Source organism: Staurois parvus, unplaced genomic scaffold, assembly GCF_062004578.1.
Source record: "Staurois parvus isolate SC_StPar_1 unplaced genomic scaffold, SC_StPar_1.0 ptg002269l, whole genome shotgun sequence".
Taxonomy (NCBI): domain Eukaryota; kingdom Metazoa; phylum Chordata; class Amphibia; order Anura; family Ranidae; genus Staurois; species Staurois parvus.
The window spans coordinates 80778-94988 of NW_028320065.1; positions in this window are offsets into that span (position 1 = coordinate 80778).

Here is a 14211-nt window from a genome sequence, read left to right on the forward strand (position 1 = left end):
GTTTGTATCGAGACGAACATTGAGATATGGACAAGTGTGGGCCATTTTCCATCTTCCAAGATGGCGGTTAGAAACCTCTCCAGCTTATGTAGGGTGGTATTTAAGGAATCGATGTGTGGACGTCTTTACCCTTCAGAAAAAGTCAAAGGAAGTGACGAAACGCGTCAGTGACATGTGACGTCTCACGCATCGACGTCTACCGGAAGTGCGATCGTGGCCATTTTGGAAGTGGGAACATGAGGTTGTTCCCTTGCTGCATTATCTCTGCTATGAGGAGCTGTTTTTTCCATTTTGATATGTAAGTTACTGAATAAATTGATGTTATACATATATTAAATTTTTTTTTTTCTTTCACTAATTATGTGTTTTGCATGATGCACATGATGCACATATTAATTTATTTTATAAAGGGTATGACACTATTTTGAGTTTTTTTTTTTTTGAGGTTTATGGTCATTGGAAACTTCATGAACTAAGAAAGATATCTACTTTGAAAGAAGAAAAGATTTTTTGCGTATGGTGTTTAAGACATTGGGGACAATTTTTGCACATTTTTGTATGTTTATTGGACATTTATATGTTCTTTGGATTTTGTATAAAGAAAAGTCTTTATGAATACTACAGTCCTGGTCAGACTTATTACACCCAGCCTCAGTCAGCTTGCAACAAACCCATCCTGCTTCTAATCATTCCTCTGCTCAAAGCTATATTCCTGCATTCCCGACAGCACCCCCAGTGACAGCCCAATATACCCTGCTATCTACCACATGTCAGTACCCTGTTCCCACTCGCTGCACCTATCCTGCCTTTAACCCTGTAAAAAAGGCTGCTGTAACAACTATTCCCTCCTCTGTTCCATCCTCCAGCTCTTCTCTGTCCCCAGCTACTCCATCCATTTACAGACCTGCATTTACTTGCAGTGCCCCAGTAACTAAACCCAAGAAGAAACAAAAATTCTTTCCAACCAGTACCATCCTACCAGTATCCAAACAGGTCAGCCTGCTGTCTGAGAACCCGCCTTCCGTTGTTGAGCCTGATGCCCTGATTCCCCAATGTACGCGATCCAGCCTGATGACCCGGTGTTCGTGATCCAGCCTGATGACCCGACCCAGCCTGATGATCCTACCCAGCCTGATGATCCTATCCAGCGTGATGACCTGGTGCCCACTACCCAGCCTGATGGCCCGATCCAGCTTGATGGCCCGATCCAGCCTGATGGCCCGATCCAGCCTGATGACCCGATCCAGCCTGATGACCCGGTGTTCGTGATCCAGCCTCATGACCCGGTGTTCGTGATCCGGCCTGATGACCCAATCCGGCCTGATGACCCGATCCGGCCTGATGACCCAGTGTTCGCGATCCAGCCTGATGACCCGGTCCGGCCTGGTGCCTCGGTGCCCGTGGTCTGGCCTGGTGCCTCGGTACACGTGGTCCTGCCAGATGACTTGGTGCCCGCTGTCGAGCTTGGTGACTTGGTGCCCGCTGTCGACCTTGGTGACTCGGTGCCCACTGTCAAGCTTGGTGACTCGGTGCCCGCTGTTGTGCCAGATGACTCGGTGCCCGCTGTCGTGCCAGATGACTCGGTGCCCACTGTCGAGCTTGGTGACTCGGTGCCCACAGTCGAGCCTGGTGACTCGGTGCCCGCTGTCGAGCCTGGTGACTTGGTGCCCGCTGTGGAGCCTGGTGACTTGGTGCCCGCTGTCGTGCCAGATGACTCGTGCCCACTGCCTCGCCTGATGGCCCAGTGCCCGCTGCCTCGCCTGATGGCCCGCTGCTCCGCCTGATGGCCCGGTGCCCGCTGCTCCGCCTGATGGCCTGCTGCCCAGCCTGATGTGCCTCTGCCCGCTGCCCAGCCTGATGTGCCTCTGCCCGCTGCCCAGCCTGATGTGCCTCTGCCCGCTGCCCAGCCTGATGTGCCTCGGTCCGCTGCTCAGCCTGATGTGCCTCGGTCCGCTGCCCAGCCTGATGTGCCAGCCCCTGATATCCAGCCAGTTACCTGACCCAGGTGGTGGAACATTTTGCCCACTAAGGACTGTTTGGAGCGTCCTGAGGCCGCTCCTTGAGGGGGGGGGGGTACTGTCAGGAATGGAGATTTTTATTGTATTGTTAGCAAAGAAAGCCAGCAACACCAATTTCATACAAAATTGCAAAAAGTATAAATAAAATATTTACAAACATAAGCATAATACCGAACCAAAAAGTCCCAAAGTCCCTGGAAAGAGAAAACATACATAACCTGCCTTTATGGCTCATAATGTAATGAAAAGTCTAATACCTGAAAGGGAAACTCATGACCAATGCATATGCAAACATACACAGGCCTTTATGGCAAAGGGAACAGCAGCCGCCATTCCAGACACTCAACAAAAAAATAGGGCAATACCCACATAGGACCTATCCTGGCCCCCTCATGAGCAGAAAATGTGTACAATTTCCATATAAACTACTACTTGTGGCCTTTAAGGCCTAAACAAAGCCTACACAAAACATGCAAATACCTACTCACTTAAACATAATACAAAACCCTCTGAAGAAGACTAAGAAACGGAGCGGAGTGTCCGCAGCCTTTCAAAAAGGGAAATTCACCTCACAAAATCTAGGGGGTGGTGAAGGAGAAGGAAATTAGGGACAGACCCCACCACCCGAGATCAGCAGGCAGCGGCCACAGGCCTGATGTTCCTCCACGCCTCCATCCAGGCCTTCCGCCGCCACCTGCCTTTCTCAAGGCCCCGAATCTTCCCCACCTCACCAAGGATGCCACTCACCACCACCTGGACAGGGAGGACTTTCTGCCAGATAGAGACCTGACACCGTGCATTCCATGTGTAATAACGGACTACTACACTAACTAGAAACAAGGTGTCCAAATCAAAATCCCAGCAGCTATCGAATGCCCCATACACCCACTCTGCATAAGACATGCAACAGAGGAAAGGGACACCCAGAGCCTCACCCACCTGTTTATACACTTCTACGTTAAAGGGGCACTGAAGAAGGAAGTGGTCCATGCTTTCCACCTCGCTTTGACACTCCGACCTTGGACAACCACGGTTATCCAGAGGACGGTACTTCAAGTTACCCCTCACATAAAGCCTGCCATGGAAGGCGAGCTAGGCCAGGTCCCTAAACTTCAAGGGAATCCGTTCCAGATTTAACAAATGTAAGCCCTCCCTCAAAGTATGGCCTGGGCAATCCTTCAAGGCCAACGGAGCATGGAAAGCAGACGCCACAATCCGCTCACCCAGGAGCCTCCTGGGGAGGGATCTGGCCTCTCCCGCCGTCACATGCCACCGCCGGAGTAACTTCAGGCACGGGGCCAAGTAAGCCGGGAGCTCACCATGCTTGACCCGCAGGCTTCTCACTCGCCCGCCACTCTCCCAACTGTTCAGAAAGGGCCTAAACCAGGCCTGAAAAAGTCTTACCCATGCAGGCGGTCTCTCTGCCAGCATATTACCAAAGTTATGTTTCAAAAACATCAGAGAAAAGAAAACCACCGGGTTGAGCATACCTAGGCAACCCTCCCGCCTGGATGAGTAAGTTACATCATGCTTAACAAGGTTCAGCCTGTTCCCCCATAACATCTGGAAGAAACAGCTGTAAATCCTCGTATACAGCGATTCTGGCAAGAGGCAGACGAAGCTGACATACAGAAACACTGGGATCAGAAAGGTCTTAATCAGGTCAACCCTTTCCCTCAAGGAGAGCTGCCACCCCTTCCAGCATCTCACTTTGACCTCGGCATCAGACAGTTTGGTCTCCCAATTTGACTTGCCATAATCAGCAGGGCCAAAATTGATACCTAGGATTTTCACACTCTGTTGAGGCACCAGGAAGGTGTCCGGAAGTGAGAAGCTCTCAACCTCCCTACCCATCCAGAGAACTTCATTTGTCCTGGTTGACCTTGGAACCTGATGCCTCGGCATACTGATCCATAACTGAGACTACCTCCTGCGCCTCCTCTGGTCCAGAAATGAAGACAGAAACGTCATCAGCATAAGCTACGACCCTCAGAGGTGGATCCCCAGAAGCGCCCACCGACACCCCGCTCACCGCCCCACCATCTAACCTCCTAACGAAAGGATCAATGGCAAAGGCATAGAGCAAGGGGCTCAGCGGGCACCCCTGGTGCACCCCAGATCCGACCCCAAAGGGCCGCCCAACCCAGCCATTCACCAACATGAAGCTCTCAGCCTCTCTTTATAATGTCCTCAGCCAGCCAATGAAACCCCCCTCCAAACCGTACCGGTCCAGGAGACGCCAAAGGTACTCATGATCGACCAGATCAAAAGCCTTTGCCTGGTCCACTGCCAGCAAGTACTTTCCCCATCCTTCAGCCTTACACCGTTCCAGAGCCTCCCGGACAGCTAAAACTGCTGTGAAGGTACTCCTGCCCTGAACCAAGCAATGTTGCTGACAAGAAAGCAACCCACCTGCCACTGACAACAAGCGCCAGAACAAGATCTTCGCCAGAACCTTTCTATCGACATTGAGAAGGCTGATGGGGCGCCAATTCTCAATAGCTGAAGGATCCTTACCCTTTGACAAAAGGATCACTGCAGACTGTCTCATGGAGGGAGGGAGAGATCCATCACTCAGACAGCAGTTGTAAACCTCCGCAAGATGAGGCGCCAAGCTGGACTTAAAGGCTTTAAAGAACTCTGCTGTCAAGCCATCTGGCTCAGGAGTCTTCTTAACGGCCAGACTGTCAATGGCTTTGGCCACCTCTTCCGCGGTAATCTCCTCTGTCAAACTTGCAGGCGTGATGTTACCTTCCAGGCCCGGTGTAGAATCCAAAAAAGTTGTCATCCTTGTCCGGTCAAGGCGCTTCACACTCAGTAAATCCGCATAAAAGGACCTAGAGACTTCCAGGATCCCTGCACTGGATTTAACCAGGGACCCGTACCATCTCTTAAGGCAGAGACCGTTTTAATCGCTGCGCCTTGCTTACAGTTCTGAAAAGGGTCAGGCGAGTGGTACTTCCCATAATCCCTCTCCAGAATCAAAGAGGCACGCCGGTCATACTGGTATTCCCTAAGGAGAAGCTTGACCTCCGAGATTGCCCCAGAATCTCCTCCGCTAGAAACAAGGGGGTCGAGTTTCCTCCGCAACCGTTGGTAGGCAGTATACTTATTAAACTGGTTTTTCTTACCTACGGCCTTGAAAAACCTGCTGATCCGCACCTTAGTAAGCTCCCACCACTCAGACTTACTGTTGCAGAAATCCAGCACGGTCTCCTGTGCCTGGAAGAACTCCTCAAAGGATCGACTCACCTCCTCACCTTCCAGCAGAGCTGAATTCAATCTCCAGATGCCCTTCCCTCTCAGTGGGGTGCCTGAAGGATTCAAAGCCACAGTAAGCATAAGGTGGTCAGAAAACTTCACCGCCCGACACTCAGGTGCCAAGAAAGCAGAGTCCTCCTTCAAAAAAAACCTGTCTATCCTACTCTGACTATTACCTCTCCTAAAAGTGAAACCGGTGCCGTCCGGGACGCACTTAATCCAGGCATCTACCAGACCTGCTTCCCTGACAATAGCATTAAGAAAACGCTGTCATATCCCAGCCTGTCATTGGAGCCCCTCCTGTCCTTGGGCCTGGTGACGGTGTTAAAATCACCTCCAAAGACAACCAGCCGGGACGTAAAAAGGAAAGGCCTGATCTTTGTGAAGAGGCATTTCCTGTCCCACTTGGACTGTGGTCCATAAATATTAATAAGGCGCAGTTCCTGCCCCCTCACAAGGACTTCTAAGACCAAACAGCGTCCAATCTCCACCTCAATTACCCGCCGGCACGTTACCATGCCGGAAAAAAGCACCGCAACCCCGCTGTAAGGCTCAGCCGCAAGAGACCAGTAGAAGGGGCCCACGCCTCCACTCCCGCTTAGCCAGATGGATATCCGCCAAGCTGACCAACCTGGTCTCTTGCAAAAAGAAAATATCAGCATCCATACCACTGATCAAAAATAAAGCTGTTTCTCTAGCACTTACAGATCTTAGGCTGGCAACATTAATGGTTGCCACTTTTAACGGGGCGGGAACTGCCATTAAGGTAATTGGCGTTTCTTAACCTTCTTCTTCCTGGGCTTAGCAGGGTCTCCCGGCCTTTTTAGGGACCCTCCTGCCTCCTCATCCTCCATCGGGGAGGCTGGGTCACTAGAGATCCCATCCTCCTCCCCCGACAGAGCCCCAAACTTGTTAGCCAGGGTCAGATCTTCCACCTTCAGAGAGGACACCGACCCAGCAGAAGAGAGGACAGTTTTAGTTTTACCTACCACCGTCCACCCATCCCCCGCCGGAGCCCCATCCTGCCCACCCTGAGCAGGACCTTGGGCAACCTGGGGACACTCCTTAGGGGCCTTACCCTGCCTGAGGGGAAGGAGAACCGGGGGAGCCAGCGCAGAAGGCCTTAACTTGGCCTGACCTGACCTAGGCCCCACCTCCCCTGCCCCCCTGGCTGCCTCCACCAACTTTCTCCCTTTCCCCGGAGGGGGAGCAGACACAGCAGGGAAACTTACAGGAGAAGGGACTACAGGGGACCGGACCAGGACAGACTCACCAGGGGCAACTACCACCGAAGGGGCCTCAGAGACTTCCCCTCCCCCTCCGGCTCCGCCACCGGAGCTGAAACAGCCCTCCTCTCTGCCTCCAACTCAGCCTCCTCAGCGTCAATCCGATCCAACTCTGCCTCAAGCACACCTTCTGGCAGGTTGCGGAGAGCCTTGGGACACTGGTTGTACGAGTGGCCAAGGGTGCCACAGAGGTTACAACTTATCTCATTACAGTCCCTGGCCAAGTGCCCAATCTCTTGGCACAGGGAGCATCGCACTACCGGGCACGTGGCTGCAAAATGCCCCTTGCTACCGCAGCGGTGGCACACCTGTGGCTGGCCTGCATAAAAAACAACTAGCCTATCCCTTCCGAGAAAAGCAGAGGAAGGGATGTGCTGTAACACGTTCCCTTCAACTCGCAGCCACACCGTGGCCGTCCACCCGCCCGTCCAGATCTTTCTCTCATCAAGGATCTTGTGCAGGGGCCCCATAACGTCCCCATACCTACCCAACCACACCATGATGTCCGACGCCGGCACTGACTTGTTGCGGGCCAGGATGGTAACTTTTTTTATAACATTCTGCCTGGAAACGAGTTTTGTGGCAAGACCAGCCCACCTCGGGCTCTGAGCATACCCCCCTCATACTTTTGCCAGAATAAGTCTAGCAACTCCGGCCGCATGCATGAAACATCGTACTCCCCCATTCCAACAGGGGCTATGAAAGCATAGATATCTACCACTCTAAAGCCCATCTCCAGCACCCTGTCTATTACCTCCCTATGGCTTAATGGGGGGCCCTTCCCGGTCCATTTGAGCTGGACCACGTGCTGCCGAGGTGGGCAGGTTCCCCGCACGAGCCCGGAACGGCCTAGCTCACTCCTGGCTGCCTCTCACCGCAGCCAAATAACTCACAGGTTATACTGCCGGGATACCCCAGAAACAGAAGGCTCGGGGATGGGGGGAGCCACAACAGGGAGTACAGAGCCCACCTGGGCCGACTCAGACATACCAGAACCCATAGGACACGGAAGCTGGGAACCCACCCCGACAGGGGGGACACTCTTGGTAACTTGACCTGGGGAGACTATAACCCCAACCGGGGAACCCAGAGGGTCTGACACCACACCCGGAGCACCACTGCCTTTCCGAGACACGGGACCTGGCGGGGCCAGGACTAAAGGGGCCGGGGAAACAACAGCACCCACCCCCAGACCCTCAGGGGGACCCTTCACCTCAGACCAGCCCACCGATACTTTACCAGATGTACCAGAGTCCTCAGGCACATTAACCGGTTGAGCAGAGTCCTTAACCACGTCCAAAGGTAGTGGTTCCCCCGCCTTGATCAGCAGCCCACTCTCCACTGAGCTGGGGATGCGATGGAGCTTCACATAGGCTGCCTGCTCTTTGGTAAACACCTTTGCCGGCTTCCGTGGCATGACGTCATCTCCATCATCCCCTGACTCTTCCGACGAGAACTGGAAGTGACGTGCCTGTAGACCCACCTCCACTTCCTCCAAGAAACTGAGAGCTCCAGCCGGTTCTGCTGACTCCGCCTCCTCCACCAAGGTTCCCCAATCGGCAGAGCGCTGCCCGAGTGGGAGGGACTCCAAAATCCCTGCGTCCTCGGCGTCCTCCATATAAATAGCCGCCATCTTTGGAGAAGGTGCAACGGGCTCTGCCTGCCCCTGCCTCAGCTCCTCACCGCTCACCACCTCGAAATCCTCCATGGAGGAGACCTCTTCCACTGGACCTCTCGCCACCGCCTGACTCTTACTCCTTGCCGCTTTGAAGCGGGCCTCATTCAAAAACTTTTCACGGAGCATACCGCTTCTCTTCTTTAGTGCTGCCACATACTTGCCCTGAAGGGCTACACGTTTCTCCAGGGCCTCCAATTCTGGCTTTAAGGCCTGCCGTTCGAGCTCCAGACCCGCTGGTAGGTCTGGCGGAGCTTCTTGATCTCCAAGCTCAATTTCCCAAGCTTCACCTCCTCCTTTTCGATGGTCCTGACTCGGGCCCATATTGACAGCTCTCCTGTTACCTTTCTATGACTCAGGTGTACTGTATGTGAAGATTGGTGACTGGGTCACTGCCAGATACCACTGAGTTTTCATGGGGAGGATCCATCAAAAAAGATTTGCTGTGGGGCCTTACAGTCTGGAGTTCTGTGTCCAATCAGGTAGGTCCTTTACCTACAATGTTTGTAGATCTGAGGATGATCAATTGGAACGGGTATGGTCAGCCTTAGAACATGGCGGCCTCACATGCAGTGTTGCATTTTTTGTTCAAAAGTCAAGGCTGAGATGTAAAGACCGTTTCTGGTGGTAACGTACCTTTTGATCAAACCCTTATATTTGAAAAAGTGACCCTTTTACCGTCATCCCTCAGACCAGCACCCCCCCCCACCCTCCTTACAAAAGAAAAGCAGCATAAAAAACATAACAACTTGGTAATTTGAGTAAAATACTTTTCTCCATCAGTATTGTCATCTGAGGTAATTTCTTCAGGAGTGTTCAGGTTAAAAAAAGGTTTATTGGTTGGAATCCAATTTTAGGAAAATGTTTTCAGGTTTTGATTGCCTGTCAAGATGCACAAGCTTTGAGCAAATATATGGACATATAGAATCAGCTTACTATGCATCAGACTAAAATCACATGCGATCTTATGAAAAGAACGACTTCCGATACAAATAATAGGGGAGAATAATAAACATCCTCGGTGGAACTTTACCTGCTTCCTGCCCAGCCTATAGTTCTAAGACGGTCGGGACTAGTATTGTTTTTGGAGGACGTCATCTGACGTCCTTCCATTTTTGTCACGGTGATCGGTGGTACACTCAGACACAGTGGATCACTGATCGCAGTAAAGACCCGATGAAGTAGGCTCTTTACCATGTAATCAGCTGTGTCCATTGCTTCTATTGTGTTATACGGAACAGTCCAGGCATTCCTCACGTCTGATGTGAACATGCACTGTGTTCAACGGCTGCTGAGGCAGGAGTAGTAGGAACAAGAAGTCTGCCAAGAGCTCCGTCAGCGTGCCGCGGATGATCAAGGTGTACTGTATGTGAAGATCACTGACTGTGTCACTGCCCAGTGCCACTGAGTTTTCATGGGGAGGTTCCATTGTTCACCCTAGCAGTCTGCTCAGACTGCACCCAATCAGGTAGGTCCTTCACCTACAATGTTTGTAGCTCTGAGGATCTGAGGATGATCAATGGGTATGGTCAGATTTAGAAACGTGCTAGCCTCACATGCCATGTTGCATTTTTTTACATCCTCCCATTCTTGTCACACATGCGTGCCTGGATGGGCACGCGGTGCGGTGATTGGTTGTGCTCTGTGTCCCTCGTTGGTGTGTCATAATGAACAGTCTTTAAAATTCTCACGTGTGATTTGAACATGCACTGTATTGCTGCCAAGTTCGTCTCCAGGCTTCTGACCCAGGAGCAGAAGATGACCCATCCTTCGTGTCAAGGATCATTACCGGTAACGAAACTTGGGTGTACGGGTTTCATGCAGAATTTCTCATTTGCTCTTTGTTCTAACTTGCTGTCCATGATGAAATAGCAGACGTGGTAACGCATATGGTCAGAATAGCACCAGTTGCACAGCTCCCGATCTACACAGGACAATATTATTTTGACACACTAACTTATGAAGAACAGTACTCCCTGTGACTGCGCTTGCAGCCTTGTGCTGCCATCTGCTGGTGTGTTGCAAATTTAAAGAAAAATTTTTAGGCAGTCCTCTGAATCCAAAGTCACATGATGGGAAAGGAGGATCAAATAGAGGGGCTGAAGTTTAAGTCCACATTCAACCCATAGAATTATAACAATCATTTTGTTGATGTATTTAAAAGTATTGTATTGAATGACTTAGCAATGTTGGTACCAAATAAATATGTGAATCTGACATATACTATATTTCCAATGTACTGGACCCGCCCTCCAAATCATGTGATTCAGGTGTTCCAATCCCTTCCATGGCCACATGTGTATAAAATCAAGCACCTAGGCATGCAGACTGCTTCTACAAACATTGGTGAAAGAATGGGTTGCTCTCAGGAGCTCAGTGACTCCAAGGGTGGTCCTGTGATAGGTTATCACCTGTGCAATAAGTTCATCCGTGACATTTCCTGGCTACTAAATATTCCATGCGCAACTGTTAGTGGGATTATAACAAAATGGATGCAACTGGGTACAACAGCAACTCAGCCATGAATTGGTAGGCCATGTAACATGACAGAGCGGGGTCAGCGCATGCTGAAGCGCACAGTGCGCAGAAGACACCAACTGTCTGCAGAGTCAATAGCTAAAGACCTCCAAATTAGTGTGGCCTTCAGATTAGCACAACAACAGTGGTTAGAAAGCTTCATGGAATGGGTTCCCATGGCCGAGCAGCTGCATCCAAGTCTTACATCACCAAGTGCAATGCAAAGCGCCGAATGCCGTGGTGTAAAGTACGCCGCACTGGACTCTAGAGCAGTGGAGATGTGTTCTCTGGAGTGACCAATCACTCTTCTCTGTCTGGAAATCCGATGGGCATGTCTGGGTTTGGCGGTTGCCAGGAGAACAGTACTTGTCTGACTGCATTGTGCCAAGTGTAAAGTTTGGTGGAGGTGGGTTTATGGTGTGGGGTTGTTGCTCAGGGGTTTGGCCCCCTAGTTCCAGTGAAGGGAACTCTTAAGGCGTCAGCATACCAAGACATTTTGGACAATTTCATGCTCCCAACTTTGTGGGAAGAGTTTGGGGATGGCCCCTTCCTGTTCCAACATGACTGCACACCCGTGCACAAAGCAAGGTCCATAAAGACATGGATGAGCGAGTTTGGGGTGGAGGAACTTGACTGGCCTGCACAGAGTCCCTGACCTCAACCCCATAGAACACCTTTGGGTTGAATTAGAGCCGAGACTGCAAGCCAGGTCTTCTCATCGGACATCAGTGCCTGACCTCACAAATGTGCTTCTGGAAGAATGGTCCAACCTTCCCATAGACACACTCCTAAACCTTGTGGATGGCCTTCCCAGAAGAGTTGATGCTGTAATAGCTGCAAAGGGCGGGGCCAACTCAATATTGAACCCTACGGACTAAGACTGGGAGGCCATTAAAGTTCATGTGCATGGAAAGGCAGGCGGCCCAATACTTTTGGCAATGTAGTATGTGTGTATATATACATAATATTATATATATATATATATATATATATATATATATATATATATATTTAAATAAATGTGTACATGTATATGTTTTAGGTACAGTATAAGTAGAGATATAGAATTTACAAAAATTTTGAAGCCATGGGAAAAAAAACATTTATCCCTGTTTTTTTCCAGAAAAAAATGGAAATTACCAATTGCTTACTAAGGTAATATGCAAGGTTGGTGTGCTCTGTTTTTTTGTTCTCTGCTACAGTATTATCCCCTCCACCTTTCCTTTTTCCTCTTTCCGCTGGCCTTTTCCCTCAAAACAGGGGTTTTTTGTTCTTTATATAGTGGGACTGTTTTTGTCGTTCCATCTGATTGGGGATGAGGGGGCTCTGGATGTGGATGCTCACTCAAAACCATATTTTGACCCTATGTGTGGGTTCTGTTGCTCTGCATCATCGTTTATGTTGGCATGTGAGTCTGCGGAGAAAGGATTCTGTATGGTTTATGATGTTTTTGTGACATTGTATTTGCATAATTAATGGTGTATATATATATATATATATATATATATCTTCCAGCTAAGGCATTCCAGTAGGGAACATATATGTATGTCAGAAGGGAACAGCATAGGGATCCAGGAGGAAACAGTATAAAGGAGCCAGGAGGGAATAGTACAGGGGAGCCTAGAGGGAACAGTATAGGAGGGCCAGGAGGTAATAGTATAGCGGGGCCAGGAGGGAACAGTATAGGGGAGCCAGAAGGGAATAGTATAGGTGAGCCAGGAGGGAACAGTACAGGGGAGCCAAGAGAAAACAGTATAGGAGGGCCAGGAGGTAATAGTATAGCGGGGCAAGGAGGAAACAGTATAGGGGAGCCAGAAGGGAATAGTATAGGTGAGCCAGGAGGGAACAGTACAGGGGAGCCAAGAGGAAACAGTATAGGAGGGTCAGGAGGTAATAGTATAGCGGGGCCAGGAGGAAATAGTATAGGGGAGCCAGGAGGGAATAGTATAGGGGAGCCAGGAGGGAACAGTACAGGGGAGCCAAGAGGGAACATTATAGGAGGGCCAGGAGGTAAAAGTATAGCGGGGCCAGGAGGGAACAGTATAGGGGGGCCATGAGAGCACAGCACAGTACAGGGGGCAGGGCATAAGGAAACAGTACTAGAGGGCACAGTACTGAGGTCTGTATCAGTTTTCCTCATGCAGAGTAGCTCAGGAAAGATTCTGGATCGTATCTAGCATGCTGCGCTCCACCTGCCCTCCTCTCTCATCCCTCACTAGTGATGCCACACACAGGCACCTGGGACAGATAGGAGGGGAGGGTCAGCTGGGATTGGTGCAGGACAGTGATGCAAGTTGTTTCCCTTTGTGGCTCTGCAGCTTGACTGTTAGCTATGTGGGGATGTGATCTACCCGTCTTCTGTTTGTAAAGGATGGGTAGATCATGGTGGAACCCCAGGAGGACCTCTTTTGGAACCCAAGTTGAAAAATACTGTTCTAGATGTTGGTCTCACTATTTTACTGAGAAGGAAAAGAAAAAACAATTTACTGACCAGACTATAGGTAAACATTATGCTGTGATGGTGGAGAACTTTAATATGATGTTTTAAAGGTTATAAAGATAAACTAATTTTTCAGATGTACCTTCTTACCTGTCAATTAAGGCCTAAGAAGGGGACAGAAACTATCATCTACTGTATCTCAACAATCACCCAACTGTAGGAAGTACAAGGTGGAACCCACAAGCAAACTAAACTGGAGCCTTTCCCCCGCAGTGACTCCTAGTGCCAGAAATGCAGATTTCTCTAGTCCGGGAATAGCATTAAGAAGTACAGTGGTACTTGAATTGTATTCCAGGATTTGCTTATCTTCAGCTAAGAGAAAGTTGCATAAAGTCTCTGAAATCTTTCATTAGGTCTTCATGTTATATAGTTTGAATACCGTGTCATAGATATATTATTTATAATTTTAAAATTGGAGAGTGTAAAATCTGGTGCAGCTCTGCGTAGTAACCAGTCAACTTTTAACTTCAGCTTGTTCAATTAAGCTTTGACAAAAAAGAACTGGAAGCTTGATTTCTATGCACAGCTGCACCAGATTTGGCACTCTCCAGTTTTTAGTAAATCAGCTCCTATGTGTTTCTTTATTCCTTCTATGCTTCCTGGATAACATGGGGATCAAGAGAGTTCTGAAGCCAAGAGGAGTCTACTATTGAGAAGTCAGGAGGAGCCTACTATTGAGAAGCCAAGAGGAGCCTACAATTGAGAAGCCAAGAGGAGCCTACAATTGAGAAGCCATGCGGAACCTACTATTGAGAAGCCATGCGGAGCCTACTATTGAGAAGCTATGAGGAGCCTACTATTGAGCAGCCAAGATGAGCCAACTATTGAGACGCCAGGAGGAGCCTACTATTGAGAAGTCAGGAGGAGCCTACTATTGAGAAGCCAAGAGGAGCCTACTATTGAGAAGCCAAAAGGAGCCTACTATTGAGAAGCCATGAGGAGCCTACTATTGAG